Below are 10,049 nucleotides of genomic sequence, written 5' to 3'. Positions count from 1 at the left end.
GTCATGCATGTACCACTGGTGGTCCACGCATGGAGACATACAGCCCCACCATAACTGTGCCGATCCTTGCAAGTCTGTAAGGAGTACATCACGTTGCTGTTAGAGATGGGCAAACGGAGACACAGAGAAGGGAAGCAAGCTACTCTTAGGGACTGAGCCAGGGCCCTGTGCACAGCAGGCCAGTGTCCTACGACTGACCTCCACCTGCAGCCCTGCGAGTTACTCATTGTTCACACAGCTGGTCGCAAGTGGTGCCAGGAACGTTTTCCCTAGAGCTCCTAAGAGCACAATCTCCCTTCAGGGCGGGTGTGAAGGAAGGGGCTGCTTCTCAGCGGGAATACCCATATCTCTGTACTCTCCCCTCCTGACCAGGTTGGAGTCCTTAGACTCAGATCCTCCCAGCGGCCACCTGGAGGCTCTGCTGCGCTCGCTGCCCAGGAGTGAGGCCCTCCGCGGCTCCCTCTTGTGAGGATGAGCCCCATCCCTCTCACATGGGGACCGCAAGAGATGGCAGGAAAGGAGGGACAGAGGCAGGATGCAGCCTCAGCAGCCCTTCAGCCCCTCTCCGGTTTCTAAGCCCTCCCTGGTGCTGTGGATCCCGGAGCCCTTGGTCGCGATCTGCAGTGCAAACCGCAGGGCCGGGGCGGCTTTGCCGGCTGCTGGCTCAGGTAGGGCTCAGCGCGCTGAAGTGCTAGGTCGGTTACCGCTTGTGCATCTGCTTCTGAGCTTTTTCTTTTGTTATTGGATTTCTGTTGGTTTGTGTTTTTTGGCTTTGGTGTTTGTCCTTTGGCTGTTATCTCCTTTCACTGTCCTTCTGGGTTTATATCTTTATTTTAGTGGGTTTTGGAATGCTAAATGGATATATGTTCAATCTCCTATCTTTGAATTGCTTTTGCATTTACCGATCATCTAAAGCTTTCAGACTTTGGGCAAAAAATTTTAAAAAACCAAATATATATATATGAAGTTATAGCCCTTACACCCATTCCTAGTCTTCCACATTGATTTTGAAAATAAGCCACTGTGTGTTCTCTTGCTTCTCTCTCACCCACCGTGTTTCCACCCTTGTTACCCCACTGTGGAACCCAGAGTCTTTGCATAGCATTAGTGCTCATCCAGAGCTTGGTGCTGGTACCTGACTGACTGACTGAAGGCCTCACTAGCCCTTATCTTATGGAATTCTTCCTTAGGAAGAGACGCTCAGGTTCACTTCCATAACAATGCTTTGTCAGTTGAATTTCATTACAAACTATATCAAAGATGTTAAAAAGTACAGAAGAATACAGAGTGTAAAGAGGAATAATGTAAGAACTACCATTGTGGATCCCACCCAATACCGTAAGCTCACAAGCTCTAAGTGGCCATGTGCCCCCTCCCCCGGGCCCCACCATTTTGCCATTTTTTGTGTTGTCACTGCTTTTCTTTGAGATCTACCACCTGTGCATATAAATAATATGCTTTTAACCCTTTGCTTTGTTTTGGTAGTGGTGGTATTTTTTGTTTTTGTGAGGTTTTTTTTTTAATTTTTAAAATTTTTATTTTAAAGAGAAAAAATAAAAATAATAAAACAGTTTCAAAACAGGCTAGTAGGAGAATAACAATAATATATTACATATTGTTATCTTCATGGTAGTTATTCAGAGTACAAGATAAAGGTCTGAATTTTTTTTTGAGACAGAGTTTCCCTATGCAGTTTAGCCTGTCCTTGATCTCACTTTGTAGCCCAGGCTGGCCTTGAACTCTTAATGATCCTCCTGCCTCAGCCTCCCGAGTGCTGGGATTATAGGCATGCACTGCCACACCCAGCTAAGGTATGAATTATTGTCCAAACAATATTAGCACAAACCTTTCTTTTCAATGAACTGAGAAACTAGTTGTATAACTGTCCTGTGTATATATATATATTTTGTTTGTTTGTTTGTTTTGTCTTCCTTTTTCTTTTCCTTCCTTTCCACCTTCCCATATCACAGTTTCTCTTTTCCTTTGAACAGTTTCTTCCCTAGTCACCGTATACATTGTACATTTTGGATCTTATTTACTGGTTCAGTTTCTCACACTAGGGAGACAATACGACGTTTACACATGTGGGTCTGATTTATTTCGCTTCTGAGTATGGTCTTGAGTTGCATCCATTTACCTGTAAAAGTCTCGTTTATCCTTCTTTATGGCTGAATAGTACTCCATTATATTAAAAAACCACTCATTTTTATCCATTCCTTAGTTGATGGGCATTTGTGTTGTTTCCAACATTTAGCTATGACAAATTGTGCTGCTACAAACATGGGTGCACATATATTGCTGTGGTATGATGTTTTCAGTTTTTCTGGAAAAATACCCAGAAGGGGAATAGGGGTTAAGTGGGACCTCTAGTCCTAGTTTTAAAAGGAATCTCCACACTGATTTGCACAGTGGTTGTACCAGTCTACACTCCCACCAGCAGTAGAGAAGGGTTCCTTTTTCCTCACAGCCTCTCCAGCATTTGTTATTGGTTGATTTCTTGATGGTAGCCATTCTTTCTGGGGTGGGATGGAATCTCAGTGTTGTTTTAATTTGCATTTCTCTAATGACTAATGATGTTGAACATTTTTTCACTTATTTATTTGACATTTGCATTTCTTCATTTGAGAAGTGTATATTCATCTCAGATGCACATTTTTTGATTGAGTCTGACTTTTGGGGGCCTGATTTTTTTCAGTTCTTTATATGTTCTAGATAGAAGTCCTTTGTTTGAGGGATAGTCAGCTAAAATTTTTCCCACCCTGTGGGTTTTCTTTTCACTCTGTTGGTGACTTCTTATGTTGTGCAAAAGCATTTTAATAAGGTGAGATCCTATTTGTTGATTCTTTGTAGTACTGGGTTTTGTTCATTAACTCTGCCTACCCCTATGTCTTTGAGATTTTTACCTATTTTCTCTTCCAGTAGATTTAGTGTTTCTGTTTTAATATTTAGATCTTTGATCCGTTTTGACTTTAGTTTAGTGCATGGTGATAGACATGGGTCTAGTTTTAGTCTTCACATGTGGAAAGCCGGTTTTTCCAATGCCATTTATTAAGAGGCTATCTTTCTTCCAGTGAACATGTTTGGCCCCTTTGTCAAAGATAAGGTGGCTGAGTGTGTTTGTAGTTGTGTCTGCATCTTCTATTCTGTTCTACTGATCCTCAGGTCTGCTTTTTTTGCCAGTACCTTGCTGATTTTATCACAGTAGCTTTGTAGTATAACTTCAGGTCAGGGATTGTGATCTCCCCTGACTTGCCTTTGTTGCCCAGAATTGCTTTTGCTATTCTATGTCTCTTCTTCTGGTTCCAAATTAATTTTAGGAATTTTTTTCTCTGGATCTGTGAGGTATGCTAATTTTTTTTGTGGGGGAGTGCATTAAATCTGTATAACAATTTTGGGAGTAGGACCGTGTTCACTATGTTGGTTCTTTCTATCCATAAACAAGGTGTATCTTTCCATTTTTTGATATGCTCTTTGATTTCCTTTTTCAGAGTACTATAATTTTCACTGTATAGATCTTTTACTTTCTTTGTTAGATTTGATTCTTAAGTATTTAATTTTTTTGGATGCTATTGTAAAGAGTGTAGTTTCCCTAATCTCTCTCTCTCTGTGAGTTTGTTGTTTGTATACAGGAATGCTATTGATTTTTGAGTGTTGACTTTGTATCCAGCTATACTACTGAATTTGGTTATAAAATCTACAAGTCTTTTGGTGGAGCTTTGGGGCCTTCTATGTAGAGTATATCTTCTGCAAATAATGATAATTTCACTTCTTCCTTTCCTATCCTTATTCCTGTTATTTATCTCTCTTGTCTAGTGCTCTGCCTAATGTTTCCAGAACAATATTGAATGAGTGGTGATAGTGGACATCCTTGCCTTGTTCCTGATTTTAGAGTAAAAACTTTCAACTTTTGATCATTTAGTATGATGTTGCCTGTTGGTTTGCTGTAGATGGCTTTTATCAGATTGAGGTAAAGACTATCTTTTCCAATTTTCTGTAGGGTTTTTGTCATGAATGGGTGTTGAATTTTGTTGAATGCTTTTTCTGCATCTATTGAGATGATCATGTGATTTTCGTCTTTGGTCTGTTGGTATGGTGCTGTCTTTGTGTTTTTGTAGGGCACTGGGGACAGGCCCCAGGGGCACTCTACTACTGAGCTTCACCCCCACCCCTTTTTGTTTTTTATTTTGAGACAGGATCTCACTCAATAGCCTAGGCTGGCCCGGAACTTGCAATCAACCAGTCCTCCTCCCTCAGCCTTGCTAAGAGTTGGGATTAGAAGTGTATGCCCCTGTGCTTGGCTCCATTTTTAAAATATGTACCAGTGGAATCATCTGTTCGTACCTTTCTCTGACTTACTTTTTTCACTTAACATTGTTTTTGAGATTTACCCAAACTGATCCATGTAGCTGTAGTTTGTTCCTTCTGGTATAATATTCCGCAAGACAGCAGCACTTTTTATTCATGTATTCTACCATTGCTGGTCACTAAGGTTGTTTCACTGTTTTACTATTCCGAGCAACAGAGCTGGGAGCAGAGCAAGGTGTGCCCTTGGCTCATGGCTCTGGCTGCATAGCTCCACCCTCCGCCCCTGTCTGCGCCTGCTGTCCCCTTGTCTCCCTGTAAGTCTCTTCCATATCTTCTCCATGGCTTCTATGAAGACACTTGTCATTGGGGCTGGGGACTTAGCTCAGCAGCACAGCACCTGCCTGGCAAGTGCAAGGTCATGAGTTTGATTCCCGGTACCAGAAGCCACCCCGACAAAAACAGACCCTTGTCATTGAGTGTAGGCCCCAGCCACATGTTCAGAATGATTTCCTCTCCAGATCTTAACATCTATCTTCAAAGGCCCTTTTTCCAAGTAAGAGCATATTCATAGTTTTCAGGACCCAGAGGCATCTTTTGGGGGGCTGTCACCACTCGACTTGTCAGAGGCTACAACCTATAATAGTCCTTCAAATCCTCAATTTCATGCCCCAGGAGCCTCTCTTCACCCGCTGGTCCTGCCCCTGCTGAGCAGCCCCGCTATGGACATTGTGTGGTTCCCGATGCCCTGGGGCAGGAGTTTTCTAGAGTACCTGGCATGGGCGTAGAATTGCTGGGTGGTTGAACACGTGCATCTTAAATCTTTATGAGATAAAGCCAAGTTTTTTAGTTTGTTGTTTTGTTTTGTTTTGTACCGGGAATCAAACTCAGGACCTTGCCCTTGCCAGGCAGGCGCTTGTACCGCTGAGCTATATCCCCAGCCCTTGTTTTGTTTTTTGAGACCAGGTCCCATTATGTAGTTCAGGCAGGCTTTGAGCTCACGATGTAGCTCAGGCTGCCCTCAAACTCACAATGATCCTCTTGTCTCGGCCTCCCAAGTGCTGGGATTACAGGTGTGAGCCACCATGCCAGGAAAGGCCAAGATTTTTACTGATGTGGTTTTACCAATATTTTGTCACTAGTAGTAGATGGCAGCTGTGTTCCCTTAGATCCTATTTTAGTTGCTCCAGGACCTGCTATTGTCCAGTTTTCTGATTGCGTCAGCCTCATGAGTGTGAAAAAGTAATTTGTCCAGGTTTTAATTTGCACATCACTTATCACTAATTAGATTGAACATGTCTTCGCATGTTAATGGCCATTTGTGACTCCTCTTCTACAAATGTTTTCTCAAGGCTTTTACACATATTTATCGTATGTGCAAAAGCCTTTTTTATTTGTAAGGCACTGCATATATTTTCAGTATTAACTAATCCTTTGTTAAATATGTTCCAAATATTTTCACCCAGTAAGTTGTCTTTTAACTTTCTCTTTTTAAAATGTAGTTGAATTTACCAATTGTTTCCTTTATTATTTGAACTTTTTTTACTTGTTTCTTTTTTAAAATTAATTGTATTGGCACACTTTTTTTTTTTTTTTTTTTTTTTGTATTTTTGAGACAGGGTCTCGCTATAAAGTTTAGGCTGGCCTTGAGCTCTCTTTGTAGCCCAGGCTGGTCTCGAACTCACAAGGATCCTCCTGCCTCAGCCTCCTGAGTACTGGGATTACAGGCATGAGCTCCCATGCCCAGCAAGTACACTTTTGCTATACATAATGATCACATTCATCACAGGGAATTTTTGTCCTTATTTTTAAAATCTTTCCCATAGGGCTAAAGATGGTGGCACATACCTATAATCCCAGCACTTGGGAGGTTGAGGCTGGAGGATTGCTGTGAGTTTGATGCCAACCTGGGCTACAGAGTGAGTTCAAGGCCAGTCCTTGAGACCCTGTCTCAAAAAACAACAAAAAAAATCTTTCCCCATCCTTGAGCATATAAAAATATTTCTCTATGTTTCCTTTTATTTTATTTTATTTGGTTTTTTTTTTTTTGAGACAGGTCTCACTATGCAGTTCAAACTGGCCTTGAGCTCACTTTGTAGCCTAGGCTGGTCTCAAACTCACAATGATCCTCCTGCCTCAGCCTCCCGAGTGCTGCGATTACAGGCGTGCACCGCCACACCTGGCTCCCCATGTTTCCTTTTAAAGGCTTTATAGTTTTGCCTTTCATATTTAAGTCTCAGAATGGACTTCTTGATATATAGTGTGAGGCAGGGATGGAACTTCATTTTTTCTATTTAGTTAACTGAATGTCTGAGTACCGTTTATTAAATACTCCAGTTTTTCCCCACGACCTGAAATGCCTGGTAGTTACAAGTCAAGTCTCTATATATGCCTGGATGACATGCTAGGTTCTGTCCTGCCCCACTGCTCTGCCTGTCTATCGTGTTCCACTGCTGCTCTGTCTTTATTGCTCTCGCTTTAATAATAAGCAATGGTATCTGGCTAAGTAGTCCCCCACCACACAGCTAACTTCTTGTTTCTTATAACTGTCTTGGCATCCTTGGACAGCTGCTCTTCCATATGCTTCTTTTTCTTTTTTGTGCTGGAGATTGAAACCAGGGCCTTACACATGCTAAGCACACTGTCTACTGCTGAGCCACAGCCAGCCTTCCATGTACTTAGTGTGTGTGTGTGTGTGTGTGTGTGTGTGTGTGTGTGTGCGCGCGTGTGCACGCACGCTCCTAAAAAAGCTTCACAAATGTTAGGCAAGTATGCTACCACTGAGCTACATCCCTGGCCCATCCATATACATGTTTTGTTTTGTTTGTTTTTTGAGACAAGGTCTCCCTTTGTCGCCCACTATGGCCTTGAACTCATTATGTAACCCAGACTGGCCTTGAATTTGTGGCAATCCTCCTGTCTCAGCTTCCCTAATGCTGGGATTATAGGCATGCACCACACCCATATAAAAAGCTTCATATACTTTTTTTTTTTTTTTGTCTTTTTGAGACAGGGTCTCCCTATGAAGTTCAGACTGGCCTTGAACTTGCTTTGTAGCCCCGGCTGGTCTTGAACTCAAACAATCCTCCTGCCTCAGCCTCCCAGGTGCTGGGATTACAGGCGTGCACCACCATGCCCAGTTTACTATCCTTTCTTGAAACTGTAATGTTTAATGGAGCATTGTAAAATCCTCCAGGTCCAATAAAAAAACATTAAGTGCCACTTACTGGCTTCAAAATGACCATGTATCCATTTTGTATAAAAATTCCTTTTAGTATTTATATCATAATCCAAGTATGCAGCATAAGATACAAAAATAAGTTGGACAGCAGATCTGAACCACCATAAGAGGTTCCCAGGATTCCAAGAATTGGGGTAACAGCTCACTGACTTCAGTCCTGAGATGCCTGAGGAAGATTCCTCACTATGACCACAGATACCTGGCTAAGGCGAAGTTTGACGGGGACCCTTGCAGACAGCGTGACTGACTGCTCAGTGACTTCCTCTGCTTTCTTCTGGGATACTGAGGGACAGGCACGGGCTTTGGACTCAGACAGATCACCTGTGTGGTTCTAAGTGACTCAGCCACAGAAACATAGTGAAGATAAGCAGCCTACCTTGCAGCGGGGCAGGGAAGACTAAATGGGTGAACCTGTGTCAGTTGTGTAAGACAGTCTAGGTCCTAGGTGGGTGTGGTGGCACACACCTGTAATCCCAGCACTCAGGAGGCTGAGGCAGGAGGATCGCTGTGAGTTCGAGACCAGCCTGGGCTACAAAGTGAGCTCACTTTTGAGCTCAGCCTGAACTGCATAGTGAGACCCTGTCTCAAAAAGACAAAAAAAAAAAAGTCTAGGTCCTGCTAACTGCATCATTAATGTTGGCATCCAAAATTGTTCCCTACTTAGACACTTAAAGTTGAGCAAGACCTTGGGTCCTGTAAGCTCATGGTCCTTTAGTGCAGGATTAGAATACGGTTAGCATGGCAGGCATGGGCTTTAAAAGAGAACTTTCTTTTAAAAAAAGAACAGAAAATGAAAATGACCCTTACGCCTTGCATCACTAGAGGAACAGATATAATATAATTCATATAAGGATGTCATAGAAATGTTGACAGGTAAAGGTAAGTTTACAATGGTCACCTGCAGTGTCAGGTGTGAAAGGGTGCAAAAGAGCCGTCAGTGTACAGGACAGCTGGAGGATCCAGTCAAAGTCAAAAGCCTGGAGCTCCCTGCAGAGGCCCATGAGAGTCATGTGGACAAGTGGAAAGATCTGTGTTGGAAGGTTGAAGAGTCTGTGCTGGAAGCCTGAAGGAACTGGAGATGAACTTCCAAAGGTAATGGCAAACACTGGAGTGCCTCCAAAGAAGCAAAAGAGGGAGACTTCCTTCTTTCCCTTTTCATTCCATCCAGGCTACAAGCCTATTGGTTGGTGCCATCCCCATCAGGGTGGGTCTTCCTTCTTCATTTTGCAGTTTAGAAGTTTGTTGGGTTTTTTTGGTTTTTTTTTAGACAAGGTCTCACTATGCAGTTCAGGCTGGACTTGAGATCACTTTGTAACCCAGGCTGATTTTGAACTCACACCAACCCTCCTGCCTCAGCCTCCCAAGTGCTGGGATTACAGGTGTGTGCCACCACACCCAGCCTGCAGTTTACAAGATAATCATTCAGATACGCCCAGAACTGTGCTCCAATAATCCATTAAACCAGTGGTGGCGAACCTATGGCACACATGCTGCAGTGGGCTGTTTGTTATCCTTGAAAACTCTAAAAGGTTCACCATCATGGCACTAGGCATTCCTTAATCCATTCAAGTTGACACATCAATTAACTATCACAATTTGAATACATTGAAGAAAGTAAAATGCTAGTGTCAAAGAAGTAGGTACAAAGGCCCTGGAGCGCTGTCCTCCAGCCTCACAGGGCTCTCAGTGCTTTCATTTAGATCTAAAATGTCCCCCAAAAGTCTCATATTCGGAGGGGGGAGCTTTAAGAAGGTGCTTGGGTCTTGGGGGTGTGGTACTCATCATAGATTAGTTCACTGAGGAAGTATAATTGACCTTGCAATTTGGAAATGGTGAGAAGGGACAGTCACTTGGGGTGACTGGAAGGATGTATTCTTGCCCCCAGCTCCTCCCTTCTCTCTTTGCTTCCTGACCACCATGATGCGAGCAGGTTTCCTCAGCCCTCCCACAATGATGTTTTTGCTGTGGAGCCTGCTGACTATGTGCTAACCCTCCTGAAACCATGAGCTAAATTAAACCTGTTCTCCTACAAGCTGCTAGTATCCGGTGTTGTATCTCAGCCACAAGAAAGCTGGCTAATTCCCCCAGTCTCTGATGCACTGCTCATTCCACTCTCACAGGGCAGAGCGCAGATTCAGCCTGCCTGCTGTGTATTAGTGCTGGGGCTGCTGTAATAAAACACTGTAGTCTGTATGGTTTAAACAAGGTCCCTTGCTCACAGTTCTGAAGGCTGAAGTCCAAGATCAAGGTTCTGGCAGGGCTGGTTGCTGGCAAGTCACTCTCTCTGGTTTAGATGGCTGCCTTCTTGCTGTGTCCTCTCATGGCCTCTGCTCTTCACATGGAGCGAGAACTCTGGTGATGCTTCCTCTTTATTTAAGGGTACCCATTAAGGCCCCGTCATATGACCTCATTTCACCTTGTTACCTCCTTGTGGGGTCTGTTTCCAAATATAGTCACATTGGGGGGTTAGGAGCTTGGCATATGAAATCAGGGTGGGGATACAACT

Source organism: Chinchilla lanigera, unplaced genomic scaffold, assembly GCF_000276665.1.
Source record: "Chinchilla lanigera isolate Chin_1 unplaced genomic scaffold, ChiLan1.0 scaffold00014, whole genome shotgun sequence".
Taxonomy (NCBI): domain Eukaryota; kingdom Metazoa; phylum Chordata; class Mammalia; order Rodentia; family Chinchillidae; genus Chinchilla; species Chinchilla lanigera.
This window is presented reverse-complemented; position numbering follows the sequence as displayed.